Source organism: Ranitomeya variabilis, chromosome 3 (assembly GCF_051348905.1).
Source record: "Ranitomeya variabilis isolate aRanVar5 chromosome 3, aRanVar5.hap1, whole genome shotgun sequence".
In the NCBI taxonomy this organism is placed as follows: domain Eukaryota; kingdom Metazoa; phylum Chordata; class Amphibia; order Anura; family Dendrobatidae; genus Ranitomeya; species Ranitomeya variabilis.
The window spans coordinates 365,290,319-365,311,011 of NC_135234.1; the positions used below are offsets into that span (position 1 = coordinate 365,290,319).

Consider the following 20,693-nt stretch of genomic DNA (forward strand, 5'->3'; position numbering starts at 1 on the left):
GGTCTGTATAAGGATTTGTTTAGCCAAGCTGGTATCTCTGGAGATGCAGATATACCCTCCATGTCTTTAGTTAGCTGTGGAGTTTTTGTATTTTCTGTGGTGGATATTTTCTAGTGTTTTAATACTGACCGCATAGTACTCTGTCCTGTCCTTTCTATTTAGCTAGAAGTGGCCTCCTTTGCTAAATTCTCATTTCAGTCTGTGTATGTTTTTTCCCTCTCCTCTCACAGTCAATATTTGTGGGGGGCTGCCTGTTCTTTGGGGATTTTCTCTGAGGCAAGATAGTTTTCCCTTTTCTATCTCTAGGGGTAGTTAGTCCTCCGGCTGTGTCGAGATGTCTAGGGAGCGCTAGGTACATTCCACGGCTACTTCTAGTTGCGGTGTTAGGTTCAGGGTCTGCGGTCAGTACAGGTACCACCTTCTCCAGAGTACGTCCCATGCTGCTCTTAAGCCACCAGATCATAACAGTACAACTGGCCAACAATGAGTTAACCGCATCTCAGAAGAAGGGAAGGAAAGTGCTGAGCCATTTTTTTTTCTGTAGTCTGTTGTGTTTTTTTTTTCTCTTCCCTCTTTGCCTCTGGGTGGCTCAGGAGTTCGGCGCTGGTATGGATGTTCAGGGATTGGCTTCTCGTGTGGATCAACTTGCTGCTAGAGTACAGGGTATTTCCGATTATATCGTTCAGACTCCAGTTTTAGAGCCTAGAATTCCAACTCCTGATTTGTTTTTTGGGGATAGGTCCAAATTTCTGAGCTTTAAAAATAACTGTAAACTGTTTTTTTCTCTGAAACCCCGTTCCTCTGGTGATCCCATCCAGCAGGTTGAAATTATTATATCTCTGCTGCGTGGTGACCCCCAGGATTGGGCATTTGCCCTGGAACCTGGGAATCCGGCGTTGCTTAATGTAGACACCTTTTTTCAGGTGCTTGGGTTATTGTATGACGAACCTAATTCAGTGGATCATGCTGAGAAGACCTTGTTGGCCCTGTCTCAGGGTCAAGAAGCGGCAGAATCATATTGCCAGAAGTTTAGAAAATGGTCTGTACTGACTAAATGGAATGAGGATGCCTTGGCGGCAATCTTCAGAAAGGGTCTTTCTGAATCCATTAAAGATGTTATGGTGGGGTTCCCCACGCCTGCTGGTCTGAGTGATTCTATGTCTCTGGCCATTCAGATTGATCGGCGCTTGCGCGAGCGCAGAGTTGTGCACACTATGGCATTGTCTTCCGAGCACAGTCCTGAGCCTATGCAATGTGATAGGATTGTGTTTAGAGCTGAACGACAAGGATTCAGACGTCAGAATAGGTTGTGTTTTTACTGCGGCGATTCTGCTCATGTTATTTTTGATTGCCCTAAGCGTACCAAGAGAATCGCTGGTTCTGTTACCATCAGTACTGTACAACCTAAATTTCTGTTATCTGTGACCCTGATCTGCTCATTATTGTCATTTTCTGTCATGGCATTTGTGGATTCAGGCTCCGATCTAAATTTAATGGACTTAGAATTTGCCAGACGTTGTGGTTTCCCCTTGCAGCCTTTGCAGAGTCCTATTCCTTTGAGGGGCATTGATGCTATACCGTTGGCTAAAAATAAACCTCCGTTTTGGACACAGCTGACCATGTGCATGGCGCCAGCCCATCAGGAAGATTGTCGTTTTCTGGTGTTGCATAATTTGCATGATGCTATTGTGCTGGGTTTCCCATGGTTACAGGTGCATAATCCGGTATTAGATTGGAAATCTATGTCTGTGACTAGTTGGGGTTGTCAGGGGGTTCGTGGTGACGTTCCTGTGATGTCGATTGCCTCCTCCCCCTCTTCTGAAATTCCTGAGTTTTTGTCAGATTTCCAGGATGTGTTCGATGAGCCCAAGTCCAGTTCCCTTCCACCGCATAGGGACTGTGATTGTGCTATTGACTTGATTCCAGGCTGTAAGTTCCCTAAGGGCCGACTTTTCAACCTGTCTGTGCCAGAACATACCGCCATGCGGAGCTATGTGAAGGAGTCCTTGGAGAAGGGGCATATTCGGCCATCTTCTTCACCATTGGGAGCAGGTTTTTTCTTTGTTGCCAAAAAAGATGGCTACTTGAGACCCTGTATTGATTATCGCCTCTTGAATAAGATCACAGTCAAATTCCAATACCCTTTGCCTTTGCTTTCTGATCTGTTTGCTAGGATTAAGGGGGCTAGTTGGTTTACTAAGATTGACCTTCGAGGGGCATACAATCTGGTTCGTATTAAGCAGGGGGACGAATGGAAAACTGCGTTCAATACGCCCGAAGGCCATTTTGAATACCTTGTGATGCCATTCGGACTCTCTAATGCTCCATCTGTGTTTCAGTCCTTCATGCATGATATATTTTGGAATTATCTTGATAAATTCATGATTGTATATTTGGATATTTTGATTTTTTCACATGATTGGGAGTCTTATGTGAAACAAGTCAGGATGGTATTTCAGATCCCTCGTGATAATGCCTTGTTTGTGAAGGGGTCTAAGTGCCTCTTTGGAGTACAGAAGATTTCTTTTTTGGGCTTCATTTTTTCTCCCTCATCTATAGAAATGGATCCGGTTAAGGTTCAGGCCATTCATGATTGGATCCAGCCCACATCCGTGAAGAGCCTTCAGAAATTTTTGGGCTTTGCTAATTTTTATCGCCGATTCATTGCCAACTTCTCCAGTGTGGTTAAACCCCTGACCGATTTGACGAAGAAAGGCGCTTCTGCCTTTCAGGAGCTTAAACGCCGATTTACTTCTGCCCCTGTGTTGCGTCAGACGGATGTTTCTCTTCCTTTTCAGGTTGAGGTTGACGCTTCTGAGATTGGGGCAGGGGCCGTTTTGTCTCAGAGGAATTCTGATGGTTCCTTGATGAAACCGTGTGCCTTCTTTTCTCAAACGTTTTCGCCTGCGGAACGCAATTATGATGTCGGCAATCGTGAGTTGTTGACTATGAAGTGGGCATTTGAGGAGTGGCGACATTGGCTTGAGGGGGCCAAGCACCGTATTGTGGTCTTGACCGATCATAAGAATCTGATTTATCTCGAGTCTGCCAAACGGCTGAATCCTGGACAGGCCCGATGGTCCCTGTTTTTCTCCCGTTTTGATTTTGTGGTCTCGTATCTTCCGGGTTCTAGGAATGTTAAGGCTGATGCCCTCTCTAGGAGCTTTTTGCCTGATTCTCCTGGGGTCCTTGAGCCGGTCGGTATTCTGAAGGAAGGAGTGATTCTTTCTGCCATCTCCCCTGATTTACGACGGGTTCTTCAGAAATTTCAGGCTGTTAAACCTGACCGCTGTCCAGTGGGGAAATTGTTTGTTCCTGACAGATGGACTAGTAAAGTGATTTCGGAGGTTCATTGTTCTGTGTTGGCCGGTCATCCTGGGATTTTTGGTACCAGAGATTTGGTTGGTAGGTCCTTTTGGTGGTCTTCTTTGTCACAGGATGTGCGTTCTTTTGTGCAGTCCTGTGGAACTTGTGCGCGGGCCAAGCCTTGCTGTTCCCGCGCTAGTGGGTTGCTTTTGCCTTTGCCAGTCCCTGAGAGGCCTTGGACGCATATTTCTATGGATTTTATTTCGGATCTTCCGGTTTCCCAGAGGATGTCAGTTATCTGGGTGGTTTGTGACCGGTTTTCTAAGATGGTTCATTTGGTATCTTTGCCTAAGTTGCCTTCCTCTTCTGATTTGGTTCCGTTGTTTTTTCAGCATGTGGTTCGTTTGCATGGCATTCCGGAGAACATTGTGTCCGATAGAGGTTCCCAGTTTGTTTCTAGGTTTTGGCGGGCCTTTTGTGCTAGGCTGGGCATTGATTTGTCTTTTTCTTCCGCATTTCATCCTCAGACAAATGGCCAAACCGAGCGAACTAATCAGACTTTGGAAACTTATTTGAGATGCTTTGTGTCTGCTGATCAGGATGATTGGGTGGCTTTCTTGCCATTGGCCGAGTTTGCCCTTAATAATCGGGCTAGTTCTGCTACCTTGGTTTCACCCTTCTTTTGTAACTCTGGTTTTCATCCTCGTTTTTCTTCAGGGCAGGTTGAGCCTTCTGATTGTCCTGGGGTGGACTCTGTGGTTGATAGGTTGCAGCAAATTTGGGCTCATGTTGTTGACAATTTGGTGTTGTCTCAGGAAGGGGCTCAGCGTTTTGCTAACCGTCATCGCTGTGTTGGTTCCCGGCTTCGGGTTGGGGATTTGGTCTGGTTGTCTTCCCGTAATGTCCCTATGAAGGTTTCTTCCCCTAAGTTTAAGCCTCGGTTTATTGGCCCTTATAGGATTTCTGAGATTATCAATCCAGTGTCTTTTCGTTTGGCCCTTCCAGCCTCTTTTTCCATCCATAATGTTTTTCATAGATCTTTGTTGCGGAAATATGTGGTGCCCGTTGTTCCCTCTGTTGATCCTCCTGCCCCGGTGTTGATTGATGGGGAGTTGGAGTATGTGGTTGAGAAGATTTTGGATTCTCATTTTTCGAGGCGGAGGCTTCAGTATCTTGTCAAATGGAAGGGTTATGGCCAGGAGGATAATTCTTGGGTTGTTGCCTCCGATGTTCATGCTGAGGATTTTGTTCGTGCTTTTCATTTGGCTCGTCCGGATCGGCCTGGGGGCTCTGGTGAGGGTTCGGTGACCCCTCCTCAAGGGGGGGGTACTGTTGTGAATTCTGCTCTTGGGCTCCCTCCGGTGGTTGTAAGTGGTAGCGCTGCTGTCTCTGAATCACAGCATTTATCAGGTGTTTTCACTTTTTGCAATTTGGACAGGGCTATTTAGTCTTGCTTCACCCTTTAGTCAGTGCCAGTTGTCCATTGTTCCTGGAGGATTCACATCCCTGCCTGGTCTCTTCTGCTTTACAGTTCTTTTCAACAAAGATAAGTTCTGGCCTTGATTTTGCTGTCCACATGCTGTGGTCTTATTGTTCAGTTATGTTCCATGTTTTGTCTTGTCCAGCTTGGTCTGTATAAGGATTTGTTTAGGTACATTCCACGGCTACTTCTAGTTGCGGTGTTAGGTTCAGGGTCTGCGGTCAGTACATGTACCACCTTCTCCAGAGTACGTCCCATGCTGCTCTTAAGCCACCAGATCGTAACAGGAGACGTCACTTCCGATCCTGCGTATTATATTGGGACGCACGCTGCAAGGAGTAATGCTATAGTGATTCATATTAGACGGGGGAATACTTCCGGGCATGCGCAGTACCCTAGGACCCACGTGTTGCGTCGCAGGCAGATGGAGAGGAGTTATCACTTCCGGTCTTGTGCATTAGATTGGAACGCACGCTGCAGCATGGAACGTTAAAGTGAGTTGTATTGGACGGGGGAATACTTCCGGGCATGCGCAGTACTCTGGGACCCACGTTGTAATTAGGAATATGCTTGGGACATGGCAAGTAAACATTTAACTACCCAGTTTTCTCTGCCATCATTGATTAGCGATGGCGCTGATTGGAGCAATCGTATTGACGGGGGTATATAGCTCCACCCGTTGTGGACCGCCGGTTATGCTTTTCATCTATGGCATCTGGTATCTGGCACATATGACGGGCCTCCTGATGAACTGCACCATGGGGAAACGCATTGAGGCACAGAACATCTTGATAAGTGTCTTCTATCATTACTATTATTTTTAATAAGGGCACATCTTGTATTGATGACTGATGTTGCAGGCCCCATTTATGGGCACAGTCTAGACTGACGGAGAATATACAAGTCAGCTACAGTAGATGCTGTATAGTATAGTATGAGGTGTTGTGGGCACTTTTTTCTTTTGTTTATTGATATTGCTTGATGCCGTATTGGCATTCATATATGGTGAATTTGGCAGCATACCCATTGTTATTGAGCAGCAATTGGCAATTATGGTAGTGCAAGGACTGGAACCATAAATTACTGCACTAGTTGTCCTGCTTTGGTCTTTTTGCTAATTTTGATTATATTTGTTATTTTTAATTTTTTTGTGACCATTTTTTTGCTTTTTTTCATCTCTGTTCTTATATAATGGTTTTCTCACCTTTATAATAGGGTGAGAAAGGGCAGTGAGGGTTAGTCCACGTTGACTTGGGGCGCCAAAAAATCGTTATCAAGGGTGCCAACCTCCACAGCAAGGCAAGTGACAGATTAGGATATTGCAGGGTATGCGCTAGATCTTGGTCACTTTTAGCTATTTTTGGCAGATCTTTTTTTCTGCCGGGAGAGCACTGGGGTGGTGTTATTTTTAGATATTGATAAATAAAATTTGTCTTTTAAGGGAATTTATGTTCACTACCACCCTACCTATCAGCTGTTTTTGGCTTTGGTGGCAGCTGGATATAAACAATGTGCAGAGCTATAAAGCACAGCTCCATTTATTGTGTAGCGACCACTGCTGATAAGTGTAGATCAGCATCATCTTAAAGGGGTTTCCACAACTTGGAAAACCTCTTCTCATTCCTTATGTTTGGCCCATTTAAATAAAAACACCTATACTCACCTCCAATGCTGAAGTCGTTCCAGCAGTGTTGCCACTTGTGTTCCCAGGGCTCATGTGAGTTTGTTATGTCACGTGAGCCCTGCACCCAATCAGCACTCGCGTCACTGTCCCTGCCTTTGGGCAAATTGAATATTATAAGGAAGTGAGTGTTCTGCCACGGCCCTGACTTCCTGTTGATGTTCAATATGTCCGAAGGCGGAGACAGTGAAGCCGGCTCACCCGAGTATCACTGTACTCGGTGTATTCGGCGAGCACTGAGCATTTCTGGGATTACTTGGGGGGAACTCGGGTCTCCACCCTGCATTTTTGGCGGACTTTAGAGATCCAATGAACATGCAGGGATAGTCTGCCAGGCACTGTAACGCCGCAGCCATCTTTGTTGTGGCTTTGCAGTGATTGGCTGGGCCGCACAGCCTCATCAGTGGTATAAGAGACCGGACGCTGCCCTGCTCGGCGCATTCTGGAATCAGACAGTGTAGGGAGAGCTGCTGCTGAGATAGGGTCAGATTTGGGAATTTATTAGTTAGTGTGGATCTACCAACATAGAATCCACAATTCCAGCTAAACCAACAGTCCTTCTAATGACTAATTCCGGAGTAGATAGGTTGCAGTGTTAGGTAGGCAGGGGAGTGTACGTCGCTCTATACATATCAGTGCAAGGCCTGCAGGCACTGTATGTGGGTATATAGATATCATTGCATACATCAAGAGGGTCCATTCCATTACTGTCTGCTGCTGCTACCTATAGCCTATATTGACCGTATATACCTAGCCCCAGGTATAAGTGGCTAGGAAATTTCTTTTTGCCAAGTTAATAGAGAGTATTGTATTGCAAAGCAATCCAGAGCCCTTTTTTGTCTCCATTTGCTTTTTGACACTGCACAATACAGCCAGATCCTTTTTCTAGCACAGCGTGAAAATCCAGCATTTTTAAATGGGTCACAAAAATCACTTAAGAGTGCGCAGAAAAATCTTAAATTTTTTTGTGGTACGGTAGAGTAGAATTTTTTTTGAGTGTCTTACACTATTTCTTGACACCATTTTGCTGAACCCCCCAAAAAATACATACAGGCCACATATTTTGTGGTATATCTGTGACACACCTCATACATCCGTGTCACAGATATATGTATGAGGTATTCCATTTTTTTGCTGTCTGTTAATCTAGTTATATACAGCACTATTTTGCAGACCCCAATAAAAATACAGGCCACATATTTGGCAGTGTGGTCTTTCCATGAAAGGCCTCATATATCTGCATGCTCCAAGTTTGGGCATTTTAGGCCATTATTACAGTTTTTTTCCTGTCTGTTACTCTACTTATATACAGCACTATTTAGCAAACCTCAAAAAAATATACAGGCCACAGATTTGGCAGTGTGGTCTTTCCGTGACAGGCCTCATATATCAGCGTGCTCCAAGTTTGGGTATTTTAGGCAATTATTACAGTTTTTTCCCTGTCTGTTACTCTACTTATATACAGCACTATTTAGCCAACCTCAAAAAAAATATCGTCCTCATATTTGGCAGTGTGGTATTTCTGTGACAGGACTCATATATCTGCATGCTCCAAGTTTGGGCATTTTAGGCCGTTATTCCAGTTTTTTTCCTATCTGTTTACTTATATACAGCACTATTTTGCATTTAAAAAGATAAAAAATACAGGCCACATATTTGGCAGTGTGTTGTTGTTGTGACAGGCCACAGATTTGGCAGTGTGGTCTTTCCGTGACAGGCCTCATATATCAGCGTGCTCCAAGTGTGGGTATTTTAGGCAATTATTACAGTTTTTTCCCTGTCTGTTACTCTACTTATATACAGCACTATTTAGCAAACCTCCAAAAAAATACAGGCCACATATTTGGCAGTGTGGTATTTCCGTGACAGGCCTCATATATCTGCGTGCTCCAAGTTTGGGCATTTTAGGCCATTATTCCAGTTTTTTTCCTGTCTGTTACTCTACTTATTTACAGCATTATTTAGCAAACCTCAAAAAAAATATACAGGCCACAGATTTGGCAGTGTGGTCTTTCCGTGACAGGCCTCATATATCTGCGTGCTCCAAGTTTGGGCATTTTAGGCAATTATTACAGTTTTTTCCCATCTGTTACTCAACTTATATACAGCACTATTTAGCAAACCTCAAAAAAAATAGGCCTCGTATTTGGCAGTATGGTATTTCCGTGACAGGCCTCATAAATCTGCGTGCTCCAAGTTTGGGCATTTTAGGCTGTCATTCCAGTTTTTTTTCTGTCTGTTACTCTACTTATATACAGCACTATTTTGAATTTAAATAAAGAAAAAATACAGGCCACATATTTGGCAGTGTGGTATTTCCATGACAGGCCTTATATATCTGCGTGCTCCAAGTTTGGGCATTTTAGGCTGTTATTCCAGTTTTTTTTCCTGTCTGCTACTCCACTTATATACAGCACTATTTTGCATTTAAAAAAATACAGGCCACATATTTGGCAGTGTGGTATTTCCATGACAGGCCTCATATATCTGCGTGCTCCAGGTTTGGGCATTTTAGGCCATTATTCCAGTTTTTTTCCTGTCTGTTACTCCACTTATATACAGCACTATTTTGCATTTAAAAAAATACAGGCCACATATTTGGCAGTGTGGTATCGCTGTCAGATGTCTGATGTATTTGTGGCCTACAAATTGTGGCAATTCAGGCTTACATTCCACCGTATGTGCTCTTTGTTGCCCTAGTTCAGTACACTATTTAAGTTTTAAAAATTAAAAAATACAGGCCACATATTGAACAGTGTGGTATCTCGGTAAAAATACTTCTGTTTCAAGTTATCATGGCTTCTTCGTGACTGTCTTAACTGCTCCAACTACTACCACCATCATCATCTTCTGCCTAGATGCAGTAACTGCGCTTATAGAAAGTCTGAGGAGCAGAGAGTGAACGCTTGGGTGGTGTTGTACTCTGTCTCTGTATTACGAAGGCAAAATCTTCAAGATTAAATCATGACTGAAAGAGCCAGAGCAAGAGCAAGTGGAAAAGCACAGGGCCAGGACTCGCAACTACTGAAGTCTGGTGTTCATGGGCCGGATTCTGACAATCCATCACCTACTAATACTGAACTGGTTGGACGAGGACATCAAAAAGGAACCCCTGCATTTTCTATAAGAGAAGCTAGATATTTTGACATATTGGCTGTATTTCAAGATCTGTCAATTGGAGAGCATGGTGGTCGTAGATGTGACTTCTACACCACCACCCGAGCTGCCGCCTCACCACCACCTTAGCTGCCACACCCCTGACCTTCTGTCTCTTCCCCATTATCCCGCAAAATTTAAGTCCGCAAGGACAGGGTCCTCTCCCCTCTGTACCAGTCTGTCATAGTAAATTTTTTTAATGTAAACGATATCTGTTACTTTACATGTAACCCCTTCTCGTGTACAGCACCATGGAGTTAATGGCGCTATATAAATAAATAATAATAATAATACTATATGGATGTTTCCACTAGACAATCCATCCAACATGTTATGAAATAAAAATCTTGTTTTTATGACAACTCTGTTCAGCTGTGCACAAAATATGTCAAATTGGTAGCTAGACCCCAGTGGGTTTTGTCACAGTGTCAAGTTGACTACAGTCCACAGATGTTATCTAGATCCCTAATCTCACCTCTACTTTACCAGCATGATGAATTAATAGGAAAAGCATGTGGCATTGATGGATCTGTAGTTTTCTTGCCAAAGAAAGTCAATAAGATCAATGAGGTGGTTAGCCGCACACGGAATGGAGAAATAGTAAGGATGACAATTACTTTCACATTTGAGTTAAAACACACTTCACCAACTTGCTTTCACTTTTACAACATTATATTCCGAAGCCTTGAAGAAAAAAATGAATATATTGTGAGGAAAATAGGTATGAATAATTATCACCCAAATGATGTAACATAAGTCAGAACATACACAACCTATCTGTGGAGATCCCAGGACTCCCACCTTCTACATGCTGCCGAAGGTGCACAAATCTATACGGACCTCTCCCGGTAGGCCGATTGTCTCCGGGATTGGTAGTTTACTTGAAAAGCCATGTGTTTACATTGACTTTTTTCTTCAACCTATAGTTTTGTCCCTCAAGTCCTATGTTAGGGACTCTACATCCCTTATTCTACAACTTCAGGATCTTGAGATTCCACCGGGGGCATGGCTCGTTACACTCGACGTGGAATCATTGTACACGTGTATTGGACATGAGTGGGGCATTGGTGCTGTGTCGTACTTTCTGGACCTTAAGACCACAGGAGATAGAGGACACGACTCGTTCATCTTGGACTTGTTGCTTTTTGTTTTGGACCAAAATTACTTTATCTTTGATCGGGTCTACTACAGGCAAGTAAGGGGCACTGCAATGGGGGCACGTTGTGCCCCTGCATATGCTAACCTCGCTTTGGGCTGGTGGGAGGCCACTAGGGTATACTGCTCGGAATACTTTGTAGAACATGTCAGTAAGTGGTTTCGCTATATTGACGATGTTGTCTTCATCTGGACAGGTACTCAGGAACTCTGTAAGGATTTTGTGGATACCCTAAACAATAACCCCTGGAATATTCGTCTTACATCTCACTACTCTCAGACGGAAATTGACTTCTTGGATTTGAAATTGCAGGTGAGGGGTCGGCGAATTCAGACTACCCTTTATCGGAAGCCAACGGCTACGAATAGCCTTCTTCATTTCGATAGTTTCCATCCCCTGCATTTAAAAGCTGGTATTCCCAAGGGTCAATTTTTAAGAGTCAGAAGAAATTGCAGTGAGCGCGGGGATTTCACTAGACACTCCCGCGAGCTCACCGCACGTTTCCGAGAGAGGGGTTACCCCAAGCGGGTCATTTCCCGGGCCTTTACGGTGGCTAACAATAGTAATAGGGATGATTTGCTACAGGGTAGACACAGGACCAAAGAGAAGCCGCTTGGTATAATCACAGCTTTTAATAATCAGTGGCAAGACTTGCGAGGGATCCTGTCAAAATACTGGGGTATTTTACAGAGTGAGTCGAAACTCCTCCCCCATATTGCCCCCCAACCAAATTTAGTGGCTAGGAGGGCCAGGAGTCTTAGGGACCAACTGAGCCATAGTCACTTTCAGCGACCAGTTACCAGGCTTGGTAGAGGGGTCAGACTCAAGGGTACCTTCCCATGTGGCAACTGCAGTATCTGCCCCTTTACCAGTCGTGATGAGAAAATTATGATGCCTTTTTTGTCTTCACAGACGCCTACCAAGTCCTATTTCAATTGCAGGTCCCGGAATTTGATCTATGCATTGGTGTGCTCATGCCCAAAAATCTATGTGGGCCAAACCACACAGGAGCTTAGGAGACGTATACAACAACATCTCTCCAACATCACCACAGCACAAAGGGACAAGGCCAAGGGGAAAACCCTCACATCTGTGGCTGCGCACTACTTGGTGGAACATAACTCACAGTGGGCTGGCACGAAGATTTTAGGACTTGAAGCAGTCAATATGAACATGAGGGGTGGAAATGTCACCCTTGAGCTTCTCAAGCGGGAATCCAAGTGGATTTTTGACCTGAACTGTGTCATTCCTTTCGGCATTAATGAAGATCTTTTGTTTACTGGTTTTTATAAACAATGAACTATACAATTGGATGTGCGCACAGGCCTGCCTTGTAGTATATGAGTACATTATTATGATTATGATTATTATGATTATGATTACATACTCTGTGTGCAGCCTTTTATCCGGTTCCCAGTATATGTATAGTTGTTGAACAGTATATTCATTTTGGTTTTTTTTCCAGCTATTGAATGTTTTGCTTATTCCATGACATGTTGCTTATAATGATATCTCATAATATATTCTTCTTCCCCTTTCAGCATCATTGCCCCTGTGGTATGTTTGCTTTTTATAAGTGTAGTTAGGGCTAACTTCCTCTAACTTCCTCATGTGATATGTTTGGGCTACTATGGCACTATTATTGTGCTCTGTGTTATTAGCCCTATGTATTCCACTGCTGGATTTCAGACTCACTCTGTTTTCATCTCCCCTCTGTTGCGCAAGCGTTCTCTATTTTGTGTGCGCGCTGCTACGGCAACCATGAGCGGAGCTTACACTTCCGCTCTGGGATGCCGGCGCATGCGCAGTACACTTATGCCGGGCCCGGCAAACGTAAGTGACATTTCTACTATTCCATGCGGCTCTTCCGCCCACACAGCTGCTGATTGGTATGTTACCGCATATTTTCTATATTTAAGCAGAGGACAGGGCATGCAGACCTTACCCCTGACGAAGCCACCGCTGCGTGGCGACACGCGTTGGGTGTCTGCTGCCCGCACTCACCTCTTATAGGGTACACATGCCCTCACTATTGGTCTTTATGGGTCATTTTCTGCCCGGATATCTTACATCACCGGCTCCTGTTCCCTCTGGTTGGTATGGTTTCCTTGTCTGTCTACAGCCATTTTCTTTTGCTGGACAGACTATTACACATAATATTGTTTTTATTGTTGTTTTGCAGGTTTTTATGTCATTACAGGGTGCTGGTATATTAGCTATCAGGCTTATACCTGTCTCCCTATATTGGAACCACTGCATGGACCGGGGGGACTGGTTATTGTTAGCCATTTGATTAAAATTCTTTAGGGCATTTTTGTTCACAATACTGGGCATGTGTATTTAACCCTTGTGCTGGGGGTGCGGTGCTTAGGCCTTATTATAGGCTTTGTGTTGATATAGGGATATGTGTCATCCCTTTGTTTTTTAAATGTTTTTAAATGTTCTGTCTTTTGCATCAGTGTGAAATAAAGTTGTTATCTTGATATTCTATAGTTCTATGGTGGTGACTCCCATTTTGTTAGGCCTATCTTTTTCTCTTATATAACATGTTCAGCTGTGCTAACCAATAAGGCTCAGAGGAATGACAGAGGATGTTGGTACGGTTAGCAAGGTACTCCTTCAGCGTTTTCCCAAACTTTGCACTCCTTGTGAGAGTCCCCCCGCCTCAGGGCCAGGGCCAGGGCCAGGGCCAGGGCGATGGGAGTGTCTAAGAAAACTCTCCCTGAACTTTGCCAGTGTTCCACTGCCTCAGCTGGATTATTATTATTATTATTATTATTATTATTTATATAGCACCATTAATTCCATGGTGCTGTACATGAGAAAGGGGTTACATACAGGGTTATAAATATTGTTTACAGTAAACAAGATTACAGTGACAGACTGGTACAGAGGGGAGAGGACCCTGTCCTTGCAGACTTACATTCTATGGATTTGAGTTGTGTCTCTCTCACATGTACTCGTTGCTTGGCCAACGAACTGTGACCTCTGCTGCTAGCATTTTTAGATGGGAATTTTTTTAATAATTCCGCAAGAAGGACTCTCTGGTCCTCAAACATTTTAGTACATCTGTCTGCCTCTGGAATAAGAGATATAAAGTTCTCCTTGTAGTGTGGGTCTGGAAGTGTCACCAATCAGTACTGCCTCTCACCCAAAATTTTGAGAACGCGAGCGTGACGGGAAAGGCAGCATAACATAAACTCAGCCATGTGTGCAAGGCTGCTAACAGTCAATACTTCCGTGTCCTCACCAAGAGGATGACTGACCATGCTCTCCTCCTCCTCCTTGTCCTCAGGCCTCCACGACTTTCGACAAACCTCAGTTATATCATTGTAAATACATCATTGTAAATACATTATTGTAAATACACCTCTGTAGCTTTTATCTCCCCCACCTCATTGTAGATTGTAAGTTGTCACGAGCAGGATCTTTTGTTTGGGTTTAATTATTGTTATTGTTACTTTGTGTAGATTGTAAGCTGTCACTAGCAGGGTAGTTTTATTTCTATTTGATTATTGTATTATTGCTATCATTGTTACTTAGTGTAGATTGTAAGCTGTCACAAGCAGGGTAGTTTTATTTCTGTTTAATTATTGTATTATTGCTATCGTTGTTACTTAGGACTGTTGTGTTTGAAACTGTTAAACTGTAAATATGTTGGAGCTATATAAATAACTATAAATATTAATATTAGAACACAGAGAAGCAGGATGGAGATGATAATTATGCCATCATTGCCACTCACCATCTTGGTGGATTCCTCAAAGTTTTGGAGGATGGTACATGTGTCTGACATTCATGTCCACTCCTGAGATCTTATGTGTGAAGTCAGAACTGAATACCGACGGCCTTGTTGATGCTGGTAGTCACCAACTGCCCTCTTCTGCTCACAAATCCTTTCCAACATCTGCAGTGTAGAGTTCCAACACGTGGGAACATGACACACCAGTCGGTGAGCCAGAAGCTGCAAGCGCGGATGAAGCTCTAGCTGACTTTCTAAAATGGGTCCACAGAGTCTCGTACTTTTCCTAGCAGATCTGGCACCTCCGTGTTGCTTTTCAGAAAACATTGAACAATGAGGTTAAGCACATGGGCCAATCATGGCACATGTTTGAGCTCGCCTCGCCACAAAGCAGCCACCAGGTTCCAGCCATTGTCACACAGGACCATGCCTGGCAGTAGGTTCAGCAGTGTCAGCCACAGATCTGCCTGCTCTTTCAGAGCTGTCCACAACTCTTCATCATTGTGCGGTTTGTCACCTAAGCATATTAGCTTCAGCACAGCCTGTTGCCGATTGGATGAGGCAGTGCTGCAGTGCTTCCAGCTTGTGACTGATGTCCTACTTTCGGAGATGGAGGCTGAAGAGGATGCGAAGGAGGAGGAGGTGCAGGAACTGTAGACTGTGGGGACAACCCAGACCGACGTAGGGCCCGCAATACTCGGGGTTGGGAGGACGTGCACCATCCCAAGGTCGGACTGGGTCCTGGCTACCACTATGTTAACCCAGTGTGCCATCAGTGAGATGTACCGTCCCTGACTACAATCACTTGTCCACGTGTCTGTGGTTAGGTGGGCTTTCCCAGTAACAGCATTGTGGAGGGCATGGGTAATGTTGTGGGACACGTGCCTGTGTAATGCCAGGACAGCACAGCGGGACAAATAGTCCTGCATGTTCGGGGCCTTGGGGTGATCCTCGACTCTGCCCTCTCTTTCAAGCTACATTTCCAAGCCCTTGCCTCCTCCTTCCCACTACAATTCAAAAATATTTCCAGGATCAGTACATTCCAAGAAACTGCAAAAATGTTTGTGCACGCCCTCATGATCTCCCGCCTCAACTATTGCAACCTTCTACTCTCTGGCCTCCCCTCTAGCACTTTTTCACAACTCCAATCTATCCTAAACTCTGCTGCCCGAGTAATCCAACTGTCCGTCTGTTATTCCCCAGCCTCTCCTCTCTGCCACTCACTTCACTGCCTTCCTATTGCCCAGAGGCTACAATTCAAAACCCTAACTATGACATATAAAGCCTTCCACAACCTGTCTCTATACATCTATGACATGGTCTCCCAATGTCCGACTGGGTCATGGTTTCCTCTACGCTAATTCAGTGTGCTATCAGCAAGATGTACCGTCCTTGCCCTCAAGCACTTGTCCACATGTCCATGGTTAGGTGCACTTTCCCTGTAACAGCATTGTTGAGGACCTGGGTAATGTTGTGGGACACGTGCTTGCTTGTGTAATGTCGTGACGGCAGACCGGGAGAAATTATGGTGGCTGGGGACTGAGTACCTTGTGACAATCACCGCTATCATGTTGCATAAAGCTTCTCCCATGAGCCTAAAATGCAACATTTCGAGCGCAAGCAGACGAGAAATGTGTGAATTTAGTACTGTGGTGTTGACTGCGTATTTCCGCTTGCGTTCCAAGGACTGGAGTATGGACAACTGAACGCTGCACTGGGACAAGGACGTGGACGTGCTTGTTGATGGTGCTAGTTGAGTTTGTATGCAACTACAGATGCAGGGCAGGAGGCATCTTTGCATGCACCATGGACAGGGGATTGGCTTTCATGCACAACATCGGAAGAAGCAGTGGTATCACCCGCAGACACTGTTCATGAAGCCTTGTGTTCAACCAACAAAGTCGGGTGCTTTGCTACCATGTGCCTGATCATGCTAGTGGTGGTTAGGCTGGTAGTTTTGCTACCCCTGCTGATGCAGGCATGGCCGTTGGTGCAAATGGCCTTTTTGGGGTTATCGACAGAGTCTTTAAAAAACAACCAGACTGTTACAGGGACATTCAGTGTCTCCCTCTCCCACACACCTCCACCCCTGTCTTTCGGTGTTCCCCAAGGCTCAGTTCTAGGACCCCCTACTCTTCTCCATCTACACCTTCGGCCTGGGACAGCTGATGTAATGGCACGGTTTGCAATATCATCAGTATGCCAATGACACGCAAATCTACCTATCTGTACCTGACAGTACCTCCTTACTGATCAAAATCACACGTCTTCCCGCTATTTTATCCTTCTTTTCTGCTCGCTTTCAAAAGTGGACATGGACAAAACAGAATACATCATCTTTCAACCATCTCACGCTAAATTGACATGAGAGCTGTGTATGCATCATTCGGTACCAATTTAGTAAGAGGGAAAGTTTGCCCAAGAGAAAATGATTTTCCAGACATTCACAGCAATTTTTGCACATTTTTTGCAGCTGTGATCTTTATCTTCACCGAACAATCAAGCGTTTCATGGCAAATAACCAACAGGGTCGCAAGAAGCGTGTTGGGAAAAAAAGGCACAAAATAACTGCCCATGAGCTGAGGAAAATCAAGCGTGAAGCTGCCAAGATGCCATTTGCCACCAGTTTTGCCATATTTCAGAGCTGCAACGTTACTGGAGTAACAAAAAGCACAAGGTGTGCAATACTCAGGGACATGGCCAAGGTAAGGAAGGCGGAAAAACGACCACCTTTGAACAAGAAACATAAGATAAAACGTCAAGACTGGGCCAAGAAATATCTTAAGACTGACTTTTCAAAGGTTTTATGGACTGATGAAATAAGATTGACTCTTGATGGGCCAGATGGATGGGCCAGAGGCTGGATCAGTAAAGGGCAGAGAGCTCCACTCCGACTCAGAAGCCAACAAGGTGGAGGTGGGGTACTGGTATGGGCTGGTATCATCAAAGATGAACTTGTGGGACCTTTTCGGGTTGAGGATGGAGTGAAGCTCAACTCCCAGACCTACTGCCAGTTTCTGGAAGACAACTTCTTCAAGCAGTGGTACAGGAAGAAGTCGGTATCGTTCAAGAAAAACATGATTTTCATGCAGGACAATGCTCCATCACATGCCTCCAACTACTCCACAGTGTGGCTGGCCTGTAAAGGTCTCAAAGAAGAAAAAATAATGACATGGCCCCCTTGTTCACCTGATCTGAACCCCATAGAGAACCTGTGGTCCCTCATAAAATGTGAGATCTACAGGGAGGGAAAACAATACACCATACACCTCTCGAAATAGTGTCTGGGAGGCTGTGGTAGCTGCTGCAAGCAATGTTGATCGTAAACAGATCAAGCAACTGACAGAATCTATGGATGGAAGGCTGTTGAGTGTCATCATAAAGAAAGGTGGCTATATTGGCCACTAATTTTTTGGGGTTTTGTTTTTGCATGTCAGAAATGTTTATTTCTTCATTTTGTGCAGTTATATTGGCTTACCTGGTGAAAATAAACAAGTGAGATGGGAATATATTTGGTTTTTATTAAGTTGCCTAATAATTCTGCACTGTAATAGTTACCTGCACAAACAGATATCCTCCTAAGAAAGCCAAATCTAAAAAAAAAACCACTCCAACTTCCAAAAATATTAAGTTTGATATTTATGAGTCTTGTGGGTTGATTGAGAACATAGTTGTTGATTAATAATAAAAATAATCCTCTAAAATACAACTTGACGAATAATTCTGCACACAGTGTATATGTGCCAACTAGGTAGCTACAGAGGACCATGTATGTGAGAAGACTCTAAAAGCTACTTCCTATGGTGTATTAGATCATCTCATACTCTCATCCAATTACTGTTGGATTGTAAAACTAAGGCCAAAGGCCATGTGCACATGTTCAGTATTTGGTCAGTACTTTTTGTTGATAGTCTAATTTTGTGAGGAACACCTGCAGTGTCGGACTGGGGTGTCAAGGGCCCACCAGTAACATTGACTTTGTGGGGCCCACTTTTCACCTGCATACAAAAACTACACGACCCCCATTCACAAATCTACCTATATCTGTACATAATAATAAACTGGGTAGTTTGGTTAATGCATGAGACACTGCTTTTTTTTCTGAATTATGCCGAGTACTGCCCATACATTGGGATTGGGTCCCAGATCTGCACAGGGGCTGACCAGGGGATTCCCCTGTTCCCCTATGGGCCAGTCCGAGCCTGCACCTGTATATCAGCTGCTCATAATGTCCCTTTCTCATTCTTTAACCCCTGCTAGCCCACCATGAATTAATTTCATTTGAATCTTAGATAATATCATCCTTAGGAGCTAGGAAGGAAGCATTTTTGTATTGTTCTGAGGAAGGAAGGGCGGTGAACTTTGAGATATACACAAACATGGGTTCTCAAAAATAGCATTTATTTTAAGATTCAGGATTTGGTAGAATATTTTCAGGTTTATATTATAAAAAGCAATACAATGAATGTCCACAAAATAGAAACTACATAAAAATGTGTATGCTACTGGAAAATAAGATTAATAATATAAATCATTTCAAATCTTACCATCCAATTTAGCAGGCCAGTCAACTACCTGATGTCTCCAACTCTTACCCGACAGTTGATGTTTACTGGATCCGATTTTGCCTTACATCCAATAACAAATGCACTGTGATTTAAAAGAAATAGCATTGTGTTGCAAATTTGCATCAACTTACACCTTATACCTTGAAAAAGTTGGAATCCATTTTGAAAATTTCCAACATTTCTGCAGCATGCTGTGTAGTATTGAAAATTTGAAGCATGCTCATATGTCTATGCTGAATTTTTTTTTTTAACTATGTATGACCAAGACTTTAAAAACACCATTCACATGTACATTACTGCAAACTGTTATTGATTTAAGCACCCTAAATCTGCAGAATTTCTGACACATGTGAAGATATCTAAAGATGACCTGGTTTTGTTAAGGATTTGTCAAAGATTCAGTTAGTTCAGGTGAGAGTATAAAAAATATTGTTCAATTTTCAACCAGAAAAAAAAATGTAGGATCTTCATATGTATTGTCATCTGTACTCCGTCCAGTTTTTAGATTCAGTTGGACAAAACACATAAGTTATGGGCAGCATGGTGGCTCAGTGATTAGCATTGTAGCACTGGGTTCCTGGGCTCAAATCCCACCAAGGACAACATCTGCAAGGAGTTTGTATCTTCTCCCCATATTTGCGTGGGTTTCCTCTGTGTTTTCTGGTTTCCTCCCACACTCAAAGCTGGCAGTATTAGGGGCTGGCAGACCAGGCATCTGCGTAGGGCCTGCGCTCATCCTGGGTCCTACTATGGGGCCCATGATTAAGAGGAGCCTGGCGCCGCGCCGCGCCCCCATCCCCGCATTCAATTTATTCAGTTGGAAGCAGTGATGGAGGAGAGAGCATCAGGTGATGCCCCCTCTCCCATCACTCCCCCTCTGCTACTGACTCAGCATGTGCCAGTAGTGGAGTTGATGAGACACGCTGCAGAAGTCAGAGCAGTGGAGCAACTGGTAGAGGTAAGTATTGTGTGTGTGTATGTGTATGCACTATACTGCATGTGTGGGGGGCTGTATTATACTGTGTGTATATATGTATTCTACTGTGTGTGTATGGGTATATATGTGCATGCACTATACTGTGTGTGGGGGGCTGCATTATACTGTGTGTGTAGGGGGCTGCATTATAATGTGTGTGTGGGGGGTGCATTATATTCTGAGGGGGCTGCATTGTAATCTATGAGGAAACTACATTATACTCTATGAGGGGACTACATTATACTGTGTGTGTGGTGCTGCATTATACTCTATGAGGGGGCTGCAGTATACTCTAAGAGGGGCTGCATTATACTCTGGTGGGCTGCAGTATACTCTGAGGTGGGCTGCTGTGTTCTTTTAGATGGGCTGCGGTATACTCTAAGGGGGCTGCATTATACTCCGAGGGGAGCTGCAGTATACTCTATGAGGGAGGCTGCATTATACTCTAAGGTTGGGCTGCAGTATACTCTGAGAGGGGCTGCAGTATACTCTGAGATGGGGCTGCAGTATACTCTGAGGGGGGCTGCAGTATACTCTGAGGGGAGACTGCAGTATACTCTGATGGGGGTTGCATTATACTCTGAAAGGGGGCTGCAGCATACTCTGAGGGGGCTGCAGTATACTCTGA

At 44.1% G+C, this 20,693-nt stretch overlaps 1 long non-coding RNA gene across 1 annotated transcript in view; it reads right to left on the reverse strand.

The window, feature by feature from the left end:
- Positions 1-19,119, reverse strand: part of LOC143818240 (uncharacterized) — a 45,374-nt gene extending 26,255 nt beyond the window's left edge. Inside the window, exon 1 of the long non-coding RNA XR_013224409.1 lies at positions 19,069-19,119. This is a non-coding gene — a long non-coding RNA (uncharacterized LOC143818240). The remainder of the gene's footprint in view (positions 1-19,068) is intronic.
- Positions 19,120-20,693: the final 1,574 nt, after the last annotated feature.